At 42.5% G+C, this 15642-nt stretch overlaps 1 protein-coding gene across 4 annotated transcripts in view; it reads right to left on the minus strand.

The window, feature by feature from the left end:
• Window positions 1–15642, minus strand: part of PSMB7 (proteasome 20S subunit beta 7) — a 62924-nt gene that overhangs the window by 36242 nt on the left and 11040 nt on the right. The window lies entirely within an intron of this gene.

A 15642-nucleotide genomic window follows, 5' to 3' on the forward strand; every position in this document is an offset into this window, starting at 1 on the left:
CAGCTCTGTCAGGGCCGGACTCACCCACAGACCCTCTTGTCACCCACATCTGCTGAGCCCCGGGAGAAGGTGTCCCACCCTCTTGTCACCTCCATCTGCTGAGCCCCGGGAGAAGGGGTCCCAAGCACCAGTTCCACAAGGACCACACCTCCAGCCAGTCTGTTAAAATGAAACATCTTATAACAGCAGGCCCACTGGCTTATAAACAAAATTACTAGCTCCTCTAAGAACGTAAAATAAAAGCCCTGAAACTCAGAAAAATACATGCAACATGCAGAACATTAATAACTAAGAAGAGCTCACAGATAAATACATCAAGATTCCAACGGAGAAGACAGCAGTTTACAAGAGAAAAGGCAGTGGCCTATATACATTAAGCAACACTGATCAAGTTCACTAGCAATCAAAGAAATATGAATTGAAGTAAAATAACTACCTTTTGCCTTTTAAATTAGCAAAGATTAAAAAGAATAATAGTGCTGACAAAGGTGTGATCAAATGGGTACTCTGACACACTTGGAGAAGCAGAAATGGATAGAACTCTTCTAATGGGCAATGCAGAAACATCAGTTGGAAATCATACAGTTATACATACCCACCAAACCAGCAAGTCTCTTAGGGACTTATTCTAAAGAAACACATGGACAAGTACCCAAGTCACTTATCTTAAAAGATCACTGTTTAGATTAAAGGGGAAAAAAAAAAATACCTGGAAGTAAATGTAAAGGTTCAACAATCAGGAGCCAGGGAAAATAAACAATAAAATACTATACACACAGACATTAAACATGACAAAGTAGAACTACATTTTTTTGGCAATGGGAAGATACCCATGCTATAGTATTTAGTGGGGGAAAAACATGTTCTAAAGCAAAATTAACAGACACACTTATGCACTATATATTATACAAACCTGGAAGCACATAAATCAAAATATTAAGCTTATTTCTGGGTGGTGCTATTTTTTGTTTACTTGTATTTTTTAATTTTTCTTCAAAGTGCATGCATTAATAGCAATTTTTTAAGGTATAAAAAATTGGAGAAAATCCAACATTATGAGGGGATGGAAAAAACAAGCAAAAGACCAAGACTTTGCTAGCTGTCACAGTCTTTCCGTATAACAGCAGCAGCAGGCAGCTTATTCCTTAAATTTGTATACAAGGGCCTAAAGGTCAATCCATGCATGAGTCAACAGACCCAAAGAACAACAGCAATCAATCATCACAAACAAATACACCATGACTCTCCTGCCCACTGTCCTTAGGAGGGCTTCCTTAGGACTGTCTTAGAGGTACAATCATCTTAATAATGAAGTCCTCTGAGCGTTTCAGCATGGGGCTAGACTCCACTTATCCAGAAGTGTACTCTTGGCAAACACAGCACTGAACAAACTACAACAGATGCACACGGTATTTAAGAACTTTCACAGCACAGTCACATCAGTTTTGTTTGCTCTTCAGGCATGGCAAGTAGTAGTACTCCCATTTTACAGAAGGAGAATAAAGCTCAGAGATAAGGAACGTGCCCAGATCACACAGCCAGTGATAAGCAAATCTGGGATTCTGAAGCCAGATCTTTCTGAATTTAAAGTGTGCGATGTTCTTTCCATTCCACCACGTTTGCCTCTTAAATAGCAAAGCCAAATGCTTGAAATCAAGATTAGCAAGTAAGCCTGGGAGATGGAGCTATCTTTTCTTAGCTCCCCACCCCAAAAAAGCATGCTTTCAAACTTGCTTTTTCTTTATTTCAGCTCAACGATTACCACACACATCTGGATACAGTTAATTTGTGTTGTTTTGCTTGGAAATTCAAATGAGACTGGAATTTAGTTAAATGTTTTAAATGATTAAACACATGCCATTCACTGTTTAGCAATGCCACTCAAGTATCTAACAGCATTTATTTTAAAATAGCCTCATTCAAAAAAAAAACCTAAAATTAGTCTCCACTTTCTAAAACCTCTGAAGGTGTTTCGATCTTAGCTTACCAGGATTAGTAATTCACTTTAAAACTAACTTTTTCTGAGAAAACAATCCAATTCAGGATGAAATCTGAAATTTTACAATCTAGATAATGCTTTTACTTGTTCTGTACATTTAAACGTGTTATTTTTCTATGTCAGAGTTCACTAAAATACTCAACAAACTTAGCAATTCTATAATCTATGCTATTAGATATGCTAAAGAAACAGTAAAAGACTGAAATAATTTCCTAAAACCTGCTGCTTCTAAGTCAAAAGCTAGGAAGGACCTGAAAGGTAGAAATTTGCTTTTTCTAATAAGGTGCTCACTAACTCTCAAGCTGGGGAAGGGGAAAACATTCATTGAGGGTCTTAGGTCCTGGACCCTGAACTCAAGAACTGGGAGTATTTGCCCCTTTTACAGACAAGGAAATTGAGACTCAACTGGTTCCAATAGTTTGCCCATGGCAAGAGTCAATGAGAAGCAGAGCCAAGCTTTAAACCTAGGTCCTATTCTGAAGCATGAGTTCTCAAGCTCATGCACCCTTCAGAAGGGCAACTTCCCAGTCTTTCTTCAAACAACCCATTCCCAGGTGCCCACACAGCAGCAGCAGGCTCTGGGAACACCAAGAGGCACAAGAGGTGGCCCAGCCCTGGCACTCCCTAGCTGGGCACATCACTCCGAGCTCTGCAAAGCCGCCAAAGTTGCTCCAGGAGGCACAAGCAACTGCATCAAGCACAACGTGAATGCTGCGACTGGAAACTGAGTGGCACAGCAGCCCTACCGAACTAGGTTCCTTCCCCGCACAAGGGGCAGGGGACAGGAGGCGCCTTCCTCAAAGGGTGGCTCTGAGGGTTACACAAGATGGCACGTGTAAAGCAAAATGCTGGGGACACTAAAAGTTCAAGAAAAGCTGGCTGATGAAATTCCTCTCCGACAAGGTCCTGGCCCTCCAGGCAGCTATTTTATACAATCACTCTCAGCAAGTCCCAGGGTTGGCAGCTTTCATGGAAACAGAGGTCTTCAGAATTTCTTTCTCAAACTCATGAAGTTATAAGAGGAAGCAGGAAATGGATTTCTACTGCTTTTCCCCAAATCTATTTAACCAGATCGTCTCAGGAAAAAAAGCTGCTCCTTCTGCTGAAGAGCGGTCCATTTTAAGCAGCCAAGGACCTGTTTGCCACCGTGGCCTGCCAAGGTGTAAGATGTATGCGGCGATAACAGAGTCACACACAGGACTTTCTAATCCATCAGTGTCAGCTCTCCCTGACAGAGCGCTTACTCACACTTGCTCATTGTTAGTCAACTGGCCACTCATCCTGGGTAAAATTTGGTGCTTTCCACAGACCCACAGACTGGGATCATTTTTCACTCCATTCCTGCCTCCAAGGCCTCATCTCCTGGTACTGATGCTTGCTCTGGAGGCCGACAATGCCAATGTGTGCAGAGCTGATTGATGAATATAAAACAAGGCGGGTGCCTGGGGACCATATCCAGCCACTAGAGAGCAGTGGAGCACCTCTCACTGCTCGGTAAAACAGACGCAGGCTTTAAATGGTTTAATTGTATGCATGCATTTCATTATAAGTCCTGGCTAAAAGCTTCCTGGCGAGGCAAGCCAAGCAATCAGACAATCTTGCATCGCTTGCTGAAATCCAGATTTGTCCTTTGTCAGCATAAACAGTTTAATTTGATGTTTTCACTCCTGAGTAAGCACTGAGTATTACATTTAAACCCCTCATGAGGGAGAAGAATGCTTCCTTTTCATCAGCAAATGTACCTCAATGTCAAAGTCTACCTTTTATTCCCAATGAATTTAAAAAAGTATTCCATTTAATTTGCTAAAAATATTTGTAAGGCATCCAACAATTTCACTCAAAAACTAATTCCTCAAGAAACGGAGTTCCTTTTCTAAATGTAATATAGTCAAAGAGGAGTTAAATTTTACCCTAATAATTTAAAACACCACTTGAAGGGAACAGGGATTTTTCTTATAATTGCAACTGCAACATCTCATTGACCTGACAGGTTATAAACACTTATTCTTCAGAAAAGACTAACGATCAGGGCATCAGGGCCTAAAATGTGAAAGATTTTATTTCATTAATGCATTTTAATGAAATGTCACAAGATATGGAGAGAGAACTTTTCCTTAAAACATAGGTGTCACCAACCCCTGTTTACAGGATAAAATGGAGGACGAAAATGACCCTAAAATGCACCTATCTTAATCAGTCCCCTGCACCACGAGGCCACACGGGGAAACCGAAGCTGAGTGCAAGGCATACACCCTGCCCTGCTGCCGCAGGAATGCAGGGCCAGTGGGAGCTGGCAAGTCTCTTAAAGGTCCCCTTTACTCAGGTCCATATTTCAAAATAACTTCCCAAATTTCAGGGCATTCCACTTTAATTGATGGACTAGACGGTATTATTTTCATTGTATGGATGGAAGAAGCTAAAATTCACAGAAAGGAAGGAGGCTACCCAAAGTCACGCAGCCAGGAATGGCAGCATGGGTACATGAACCCAGATCTGGTTAACAGCAAATCCCTCATCCTGTGAACTACACAGTGAAAAGCCTTCTGATGCCTAAGATGACTTTCCACGTAGCCTGACCAATGAGGAAGTAAAAGGCATCAAGCACTAGGTCATAAGCATACAAAGGCACTTTCCTTTAGCAGGGGCAACTCTGGTCCAATTCTGAAACAAGAGCAGATAAAGATGGGCTAGTTAACCTCACTCTCTCTCAGTGGGGTTTAAAGCAAAGAACTTTAAACTGAGCATTTCCTTTAACTGTACTGAAAAGTGCTCTGGCAAGGGCTTTTACTTGGTTGTAGGCTAAGGACAACTCAAATTAGGCGACTTTGTGGTAAAATGTCAGAGCAGGGAAAAAAGGAGGAAGAACACCCATACATTAATTCAATACCTCACCATTTTGTCTATAAAAGGCGTTTAATATTTTTTTACACAGAATCAAGAACAAAATCCAATCTAATTAGAATAGATTAAGAACTGGCAAGAGCTGACTATATTGCATTTCCTGTAACAATATGATGAATTTTAGAAGTAAATATTTTCTCATTTCCTGATATCACGGCACCATCTATTGGCTTAGTACCACCTTTGCAGCAACCAAGAAACAAGATGCATTCATTCAACTTTCACGGGCTTTTGGTTCCCAGTTGTTTTATCCTGGCACTCCACTGCAACATAATTTTAAGATATAAAATCCATTCACTGCACATTTTAAATCTTCTAAAATGCATCTTATATTAATCAAAGCAGGAAAAAGTGCCAGAGAAATCTGGACACAGAGAGCTACACACAGAAAAATGTATTGACACTAAAACTATCAAAATACTATGCACCAAACATCTACATGCTGCATACAAAAGACTTTTATGTTTGATATCTCACTTCATGCTCACACATGAAGCAAGCATTACAGAAGAAATCAATGTTCACAGTCAAACAGCTAAATGAATGTTGGATTTAAGATCTGAACCCAGGCTAAGCATAGTGGCTCATGCCTATAATCCCAGCACTCTGGGAGGCCAAGGCAGGAGGATCACTTAAGACCAGAAGTTCCAGACCAGCCTGAAAAACAGTGAGACCCCGTCTCTACCAAAAAAAGAAATTTTTTTTAAAAATCAGTGGTGGTGCGCCCATAGTCCCAACTACTTGGGAGGCAGAGGTGGGAGGATCACTTGAGCTCAGAAGTTTGAGGGTACAGTGAGCTATAATCACACCACTGCACTTCAGCCTGGCGACAGAGCAAGACCCTGCCCCTAAAAAATAAAAACAAATAAGTTAATTAATATTTTTAAAAAGATCTGAACCCTATTTGACGTCAAAAGCCAGTTTTCATGCAGCCACACTGCCTCAAAAAAATGGCCAAAAGCAACATATCCACATAAAAAGCACACGGTGATGTACAGAGCCTGTGCACATAAAACACGACGCTTCAGCACCCCAATAACCCTGTGACCTTCCCAAGTCAAAAAAAGTAGCTTCATTTTAGAAATAGGGGTTATGAAGTTCCAGAGGTTAGGTGACTAGGCTCTGGTCAAGCAGAGCTGGGACCAAAGCGAGGGCTTCCACCTCTTTTTCTAGAATCCTAAGTGATACTTCATTCAGGGGTTTACAGAAAAGCCCGCTCTGTGTGGACAAAGCTCCTGCTGGAATAGGGTCTCCTACACCAACACAACTCCTCCCCCCTTGCCCAGCCCCTGGCCCACAGAGAGCAGGGACACAGACGCAATCCAGTTCCGAAGGAGACACATGCTTCTAAAGCCTCTTATACATAATCAACCACATGGCTGACCCCAGCTCTGAAGAATTTCCAGCAACACACGGCTATGAAGTCCATATATATATGCCCTCTGAGGTTTTCATGAAGTAAACGTGCTGCTAAATTCACACCCAACTTAACAGTTGAAAATGAATACAGAAGAAACATTTGCCATCTTAAAGTGCACTAATTTGATCCAGTGCAGGATAACTTTCAAAATCAAGTCATGTGGAGATATCAAAATGTCTATACAAAGGTTGTACTTGAGTATAAAAATACAGAAAAGGTTGTACTTTAGTATAAACATACAGAAAAGGTTGTACTTTAGCGTAAAAATACAGAAAAGGCTGTACTTTAGCATAACAATGGCAAATCTGAACTCCCTATCCATGTTCCTAAGTTCTCACTTAATTGTAAGATTCTTCTGCTCACAAGGTGAGACATCCAGCTTGTTTACTACTCTGTCCCACATCTTCCTCACTGCTCGGGGGCCCTGTAAACTGGGACTTAGTAGGTGCATTCCAGTAATTAGGAAACTGTATAACCAGCTTATCTGGAGAGAGAATTTTACCTGGATGGCCCTGGCAGTGACCCCAAGTCTTCCCTAATGGTGCATACCAATGTTTATTCCTTAAGTTAGTATTCCTAAATTGTCCAAGGACCTCATTTTCAGGAATGTCATGCTTGAAATTTTATTGATGTTAATTCTCTATGTGGATAAGCAGGCAAAAACAAAAATTTTATATACCTTGCCAATGCTGCTACAAGGAACACTGCCAAGCTAATAGCAAAAGATGGTCCCCAAGCTTCTTCTGACACTACTTCAGCTTGCCTAATAAAGAAAAGCTGGCAAGTTCAAAGAATGAGCTAATTAATCTGAGAATTAAAAGAACCCACATTATGTCTATAAAAACATAACTAAAATGCTTTCTCTTTCTTAATAAAGTCAAAAAATCTTGCCTAACTTTTAACAATGAAATGAATCGATCACCAGTAGCCTCTTCCAAATTACTCTCTTAAAAAAGAAGTAAATGAAACCGAAGGGATCCTTTTTCTTTTCGGAGAATAAACCACATGCCATGTACCAACAGGAAAAAGTCAGAGACTGAGGTTCCCATTCCCACTCACATACTTCCTTACTTGTGGTACAAGTAACCTCTCTGAGCCTCAGTTTCCTCATCTTTAAGACAGGGATGATGGCACCCACCTCACAGTGGTGCAAAGATTATATCAGTAAAGCATCCCACAACAGGTGTAGGTGCTATAGCTGGATGAACGCTGCTCTCATTATGGTCAATGTGATGTTCACAAAGAAGGTTTTAGGGCAGAAGCTGTCCAGGGGCCACAACACCAGGAGTCTGAGATATTAGTCTCCCAAGTAAACTCTCAGGAAGGCCAGCCCTCAGAGAGGAGGCTCCTGGACTCAACGCTCAATGCAGATCGAGCTGTGCCGCAAGTTAAAGATGCGCAAGATAAGACAGGTGTCTTCTATTCAACGTACATTAAGAGCAGCCTTCAGGCACCTGGCTAGTAGCCAACACAGGCCCATGGGTAGACAAAATTTAGACACTCTTGTCTTCCGGTTAATTTATAGCTTCCAGCTCTTACTGTCAAATCACTCAGAAAAAAGAAAAAAAAAGATTAATTACAAAGTTTTGCTTTTATTCTTCATAATAAAACTCACAATCTAACTAAAACATGAGAATTCAGATGAAATATTCATTTTCTCACTTAAGCTACAATTACAGAAAGCCTTGATTCCACAGTGAATGCTAATGTTCCATGGAGGCATTTCATTTAGGAGGACCTATCTTATCTGGAGTGTGAGGTTTGGTTTGTAGCTCACTCAAAATAATAAGCATGAATTAAAACAAAATCCAGCCAGGCACCGTGGCTCATGCCTGTAATCCCAGCACCTTGGGAGGCTGAGGCGGGTGGATCACTTGAGGTCAGGAGTTCAAGACCAGCCTGGCCAACATGGTGAAACCCCGTCTCTACTAAAAATACAAAAATTAGCAGGGCGTGGCTAATTATAGGCACACGCCTGTAATCCCAGCTACTCGGGAGGCGGAGGCAGGATCACTTGAACCCAGGAGGTAGAGGTTGCAGTGAGCCGAAATCGAGCCACTGAACTCCAGCCTGAGCAACAGAGCAAGACTCCATCTCAAAAAAAAAAAACAAAAACAAAAAAAACCCCACCAAATTTGGGCAATTCTGAGTTCTCTCTCAATACCCAACTCCTCACTCCCTCAAAAGGAAAGGAAAGGGTAAAGAAGGCGGGGAGGGGAGGGGTGAAAGAAGGGACGGGAAGGGAAAGAAAAAAGAAAAGACAAAACAACAACAAAAATCAAACTCAGATTAGGAAGAAAGCCAGCCCTGCACAGCTACGACCACGGAACAATGGCTGAAAGAAACTAAGAGAGCCACAGAGACAAAGCTCAGGCCAGTACAAAACCGTGATCTTACATTCTCTGTAAAGAGCTCCTCTTTACAATGGACTTGGATTGGAAAGAAACAAAAAGTAAAAATCAAGTTGTTTTTGGGTAGTAAAATTGTGGAGATATATATGCATATATATAGTTTAATTTCCTTTGCTGCAATAAGGCTGTTTCAGTAAATACTGTTTTCAACATGCAGGACACAGAACAGTCAAAAATACAAAAACAAGTAAGTGCCCTTCGGGAATCTGTATAAATATTTTTAGTATTCAGAAGCAAGGCTTAATAGCTAAGTGAAATCACATCTGTAGGATGATAAAATCACAGCAGCTGTGTTATACTGGGGCTTGCCAGAGATGGAAGACAAGGGTTCAAATCCCAGCTTTGTCACTTATGGGGCTGAGTGACACTAGGTAAGTTGCTAAATCTCTCTAACTTTCAGGTTTCTTGTCAGTAAAATGGCAATAATAGCATCCCTTACACTGAATTTTAACTGAAAATAATGTGCCAGCACCCAGCAGACTCTGGAACAGAGACATTCCCATAAATATGCTTTAAATTCAAAATAATACTAAGCTTTAACCAAAAAAAAAAAAAAAAGTAAAAGGACCTGTCACATTTACAACACTTATAGCTAAACTGGGACCACACAAATGGAACACAATCTAAACCAGCTGCATTCCAGGGGTACTGCAAACTGCTAGTTCACAAACAAAGAACAGTGGCTAAGGTTTCTAACACTAAGTTTCAGACATTCTTTAGCACAAACAAGTTGGAGAATCAGAAAATTAATTCACCATCAAATATTCATTGAGTTGCACAGGGCTCCATGAGACCCTGAGAGTGAGGCACAGATGCTGCTCTCAGAGGTCTAGAATTGTGCAGGGACAGGAGGGACAATGCCTAGGGGAATCAAAGTGGGGCCAAGGCGGGAGTCCTGGGATCCTGCTTTACTCCTGGGAGGGACTTGCTAACTCCACCAGGGGCAGCCAGGAGGGAATGGCTTCTGGGCCACACTCAGGATGAGGAGGAGGAACACTCCAGGCAGAAATGTGTTTCTGAAAGGAGGCAGCAATGGGTGTTAGGCTCTCTTCAGAGGACGGCGAGGGGGCTGTTGCCACAGAAGCCCAGGGCACAAGGGAAGGACAGGAAATGAGATGAGAAAAAGGGCCTAGAGCTCAGCTGAAAAGGGAGATGGCCCCAAATGAAGGCGTGACTGAACCACTGCAGCCAAGAGCCAGCAAGGAGCTGGCGCTGAGGAACGCCAGGAGAGAATGATGACAGAAACCCAGGATGTGGCCCAGGGGTTAGCTGCTGAGAGGTCTCTGTAATGACAGTGGCCATCCCTACCGCCACCACCACTGGATTCGTCCTCACCCTCAACATTTCTGGCCAGGATGCAAGCTCCCTCCCTGCCCCAGGCCTCTCACGCCAGTGCTCCCCACAGCTGTCAGCTGCTCCTTCTAACAAGCAAACCTAATCCTCTCATTCCCTGGCTTGAAAGAGCAGGAAACCTACAGGACAAAATCAAAACAGCTCTGCCTGCAGCGTCTGGACCCCCGAGGCCTGCTTTCCAGCCTTGCCTCTGCTCCAAACTCCCAACATCCATCCCTCTTCCACCCTCCCCATCTTTGCTTCTGCTGCACCCCCTGCATGGGTCCCTTGCCCCGCCCCCACTCACTGCTCCTGCCGCACCCATGCAGCAAACTCTGGCCTTTCAGTGCTTAACCACACGGAGCCCTTGTGCACCACAGGCCTGAGGTCTATCCCTTGGGGGTAAGGGGTGCATAGCAAATTCCTACTCATCCCTCAAGCGTTTAAGTATTCTTTCTTCCCACTTTCACCCATCAGACTGGCAAAAATACTCAGCATCCGTGTGGTGGTGGGAGACAAGCGTCCTTGTATTCTCTAGTGGGAGTATAAACTTGTGCCAGCTTTTTGGACAGCAATTTGGCAATAGCTCTCAAAAGGTAAAATGCACTTTCCCTTTTCTGGGCTGCCCAGCAGCTGTATTTCCTGCCTCTGTCCGGAGAATTCCACTGCCATCTGAGCTGAGGCTGAGCTTCACCAATCAGAAGCACCCACCTTCCCCATGAGGAACTCGCTGGTGGTAGAAGGGATGGCAGGAAGGCTCAGTTCTGCAGCATCCAGGGTCCGGCACCGGCTGTGCCTGCAGCATAGACTGAGACACTGTTCTTGGCCCCAAACCCAGTTCTTGCCCTCCCAACTACGTTGTGAGCCACTTGCTATACTTTTCTCAAAAATCCCTCTCTTCCTTAAATCATCCAGTGACTCAACTGCTTGCAACAGAGAATTCTGGCCGAAACATGTGTACACCTTAATCCAGAAATTCCACTACTAAGAATTCTGGCCGAAACATGTGTACACCTTAATCCAGAAATTCCACTACTAAGAATTCTGGCCGAAACATGTGTACACCTTAATCCAGAAATTCCACTACTAAGAATTTATCTAAATGAAGTACGTATTTATACAAGTAGACCAAGACACATTTGTTACCAAAATATGAAAAACAAGATATTCATCAGAAGAATGGGTCAGCAAGCATGGTATAGCCACATAATGCAATTCTGTACAGCTTGCTATTATTACAGAAATTCTATAGGCCCACGTAAGCTGATACAAACACTTCTTCAAAACAAGTTAATAGTAAGGGAAGAATATTATGTATAGCATGAGCTCATTTGTGTGTTTTTTTTAAAGGGGTAACTAGATGACAGAGAAGGAGATACATGAAAGTGTATCGTAACACATTTTCTGGAAAAAAATACAAACAAGTCTTAACAGTGGTTACTCTGGAAAGATGTGAAGGAGACTTTTCTTATAGTTCTTTGTCCCACTTGAATGTTCTGTCATGTTCATAAATTATGTTCATTAGAAAATGCTTGAATGTCACTTGCTCAGAAAGGACTTCCCAAACACCCACCAGCCACACACTCCTTCCTATTATCCTCTCTAATGACTGTTCTTTTCCTTGGGGCACTTAACACAATGCATTCTTCTAGGTTCATGTGAATTTACCTGTCTAATACCTGTCTCCCTCACAAGACTATAGGCTCTGAGGCAGGTGCTGTGTTGACCACTAATCTTCCCAGCTCCTAGCAAAGTGCTGGGCACTAGTGACGCTAAATACACGTCGGACAAATGAATGAAAAGATCCAATCCTCCTTTCAAGACTCGGCTCAAGTGAAGTTCTTCCTGAATTCCCCCAGCTTGGAAGTGACCCTTTCTCCCTTGGGTCCCCTCCTGCCCTTGTCAGTGTGTACATCTGTCTCCCCCATTAGACTGAGTATCTGAGGATAAAGACCCTGATATTCACTTCTATCTGTGCTGCCTGCTATAGTGCCTTTACACAGAAGGCACTCACTAAAGAGCTGATGAGGCCGGGTGCAGTGGCTCACACCTGTAATCCTAGGACTTTGGGAGGCAGAGGCCGGCAGATCACGAGGTCAGGAGTTCCATATCAGCCTGGGCAACACAGTGAAATCCCCTCTCTACTAAAAATACAAAAATTAGCTGGGCATGGTGGTGCGTGCCTATAGTCCCAGCTACTCGGGAGGCTGAGGCAGGAGAATCACTTGAACCCGGGAGGCAGAGGTTGCAGCGAGCAGAGATCACGCTACTGCACACCGGACCGAGTGACAGTGCGAGACTCAGTCTTAAAAAAAAAAAAAGAGCTGATAAACGGGTAGAGGAACAAACAAGACCTCAAAGTAACAATTTACTTGGATATTAAAATCAGATGTTACTGATGTCTCATTCTCCTTAATCTGGCATTTTAGGGCAGCAAAACCAGTCTGTGTGGAATCAGTCGTTTCTAAATAGAACTCTCCTATAAACTCAAGAGCTGTGGACCCATCACCCGGAACTCACATGAGACTTGGACAGACAGGAGGTCACTCTTGGCCAGGAAAGAGCACAAAGTGGGGCGGCAGAAGTGAAATAGGCAGACACAAAGCTGTTTACCTACTCACTTTCAACAACTTTTCCTAATTCAGCTTTATGCTCATGACCCAAATTACCACAGTTCACAGGCAAGAGAAACCAATTTTCCCATTTTACAAATGAAGCTGCTTTGTATCAATGTCAAACTTCTTAAATTTGATGACTTTATCAAGGTGATAGAAGAGAACATCTTTAGTCCCAGCTACTCGGAGAGGCTGAGGCAGGAGAATGGCGTGAACCCGGGAGGCGGAGTTTGCAGTGAGCGGAGATCGCGCCACTGCACTCCAGCCTGGGTGAAAGAGCGAGACTCCGTCTCAACAAAAAAAAAAAAAAAAAAAAAAAAAAAAAAAAAGAAGAGAACATCTTGAAGGATTCAGAGGTGAAAGGTTGTGGTGCCTGCCATTTACCCTCAAATGGTTCCCCGCACACGAAACAATGATAGTAATAACAATGTGTGTGTGAGAGGCAGAACTAACGTGTCAAAATGCTAACAACTGACACATCTGAGTAAAGGACAGATCTGTGTTTGTTGAACATTACTGTTACTTTTCTGCAAGTCTGGAATTTAAGTAAAAAAAGAAAAAAGAAAACTACTTAATAGAAAAGGTTATTCCACCTTTACCACCATTTAAAGGTATCAGATGGGGAGAAATAAAAGCAATACTTTGATGGAGATACCTAATACCTTTGAATAAAGCAATTCAGAACAATTCTAAAATTACCATAAGTATCTTCATTTTAGAATAACTGCAAAGATTCATCCGTATGGTATCTGGGGGTAAATCATTCTCCCCAACAAACAGTGAACATCTGTTATATAAAAATCTTGTAAGAGGCTAGATAACAACACAATGGCATAGCAAAGTCTCAAACGGGCAACTTCCAAAAACTCAAAGCAGCAGTTTTCCTAGATGTGGAGCCAAGACACCAAGACAGAAAATATAAGAGGTAAATGACAGCTGGAAAAACACCAGCTACACGATACACACAACCTGTTCGAATTTCTGGACCTAAGCAACTTGACCCAGAAGCAATAACATAAATGTTAGAACTTGAAAATCCCAATTCTTCTAAATATAATTTTATCACTATTTTTTGCAGTCATTAAAAAGAAAAAATTATCAGCCACCTGTAATCCCAGCACTTTGGGAGGCCAGAGCAGGCAGATCACCTGAGCCCAGAAGTTCGAGACCAACCTGGGCAACATGGCAAAATCCCATCTCTACAAAAAATACAAAAACTAGATGGGCGTGGCAGAACATGGCTGTAGTCACAGCTACTCAGGAGGCTGCGGTGGGTGGATCACCTGAGCCCGGGGAAGTCGAGGTGGCAGTGAGCTGTGATTGCACCACTGTACTCCAGCCTGTGCAGCAGAGTGAGAACCTGTCAAAAAATCTCCTAATCTAGCAGCTAGAGCTAAAACATAAATGCAAAAAGCTGGTTAACAAATGAGGAAGAGAGGGGGGACAAAAATAACAACTATTTACAGGCCAGGCATTGGAGCACACGCTTTATATACGTTATTTCCAACCACTACAACTTGGTGTGGTAGGTATTACCGATACCACTTTACAGGTAAGGAAATCGAGGTTCAGACAGAAATCAAATACCCCAATCCCTCAGACATTAAGTAGTAAAGAAGGACCACAATCACTCCTCTAGGTCAAAATGTACCCGCCAAGTTTCAACGTGAGGCTTCTACTCTGGAATTCTACTCAAATCTCACCTTCTTCATAAGACCTGTCCTGACTTTTATTTATTTATTTTTTTAAACAGACAAGGTCTCACTCTGTTGCCCAGGATGTAGTACAATGGCTTGATCACAGCTCACTGCAACCTCAAACTCCTGGGCTCATACAATCCTTCTGCCTCAGGCTCCCGAGCAACTGGGACTACAGGCACACACCACCACACTCAGCTTATATATATATATGGCACAGACTGGGTCTTGCTATGTTGCCCAGGCTGGTCTTAAACTCCTAGCCTCAAGCAACCCTCCCACCTCTGGCTCCTAAAGCACTGGATTACAGGCATGAGCCACTGTGCCTGGCCCTGATCTTTCTATTTAACACTGTCATCTGCCTCCACCCCAGCCCCTGCCCACAACTCCCAAGTCCCCTTATCATGTGTGAATTTAATTTTTTGTTTTACATCATTGCAAATTCATATGCAGATGTAAAAAATAGAGCATTTCCATATGAACTTGACTCAGTTTCTCTCAAAGGTAATATCTTGTGTAACTATAGTACAATACCATCTGTATTACTTTTTTTCTTAGTATCACTTTCTAATACAGGCTGAGTAGCCCTTATCCAAAATGCTAGGGACCAGAAGTGTTTCAGATTTCAGGTTTTGGAATATCTACATTATACTCACCCAATTCAGCATCCCTAATCCAAAAATCCAGAATCAAAAATGCTCCAATGAGGCTGGGCAGAGTGGCTCATGCCTATAATCCATCCAAGCATTTTGGGAGGCCGAGGTGGGCAGATTACTTGAGGTCAGGAGTTTGAGACCAGCCTGGCCAACATCGTGAAACCCCATCTCTACTAAAACTATAAAAAATTAGCCAGGCATGGTGGCGCACGCCTATCATTCCAGCTACTTGGGAGGCTGAGGCAGAAGAATCACTTGAACTGGGGAGGCAGAGGTTGCAGTGAGCCGAGATCATGCCACTGCACTCCAGCCTGGGCAACAGAGCAAAACTCCATCTCAAAAAATAATAATAAAAATAAAAATGTTCCAATGAGTATCATGTTGGCACTTTAGAATTTTGGAGCTTTTCAGATTTCAGACTATAACAAATATATTCATATTGTATAACCTGTGTATTATATTTACGTATATTTATAATACTTGTGTGTTATAAATACACTTCTCACAGTTGTTTATTGTCTATTTACCCTCACTAAAATACAAAATCCTCGAGAGCAGGAATCATTGTCAGAATTGTGTTGACTGCTATATAGCAAGCACCTAGAACAGGG

Source organism: Hylobates moloch, unplaced genomic scaffold (genome assembly GCF_009828535.3).
Source record: "Hylobates moloch isolate HMO894 unplaced genomic scaffold, HMol_V3 SCAFFOLD_10, whole genome shotgun sequence".
Lineage (NCBI taxonomy): Eukaryota > Metazoa > Chordata > Mammalia > Primates > Hylobatidae > Hylobates > Hylobates moloch.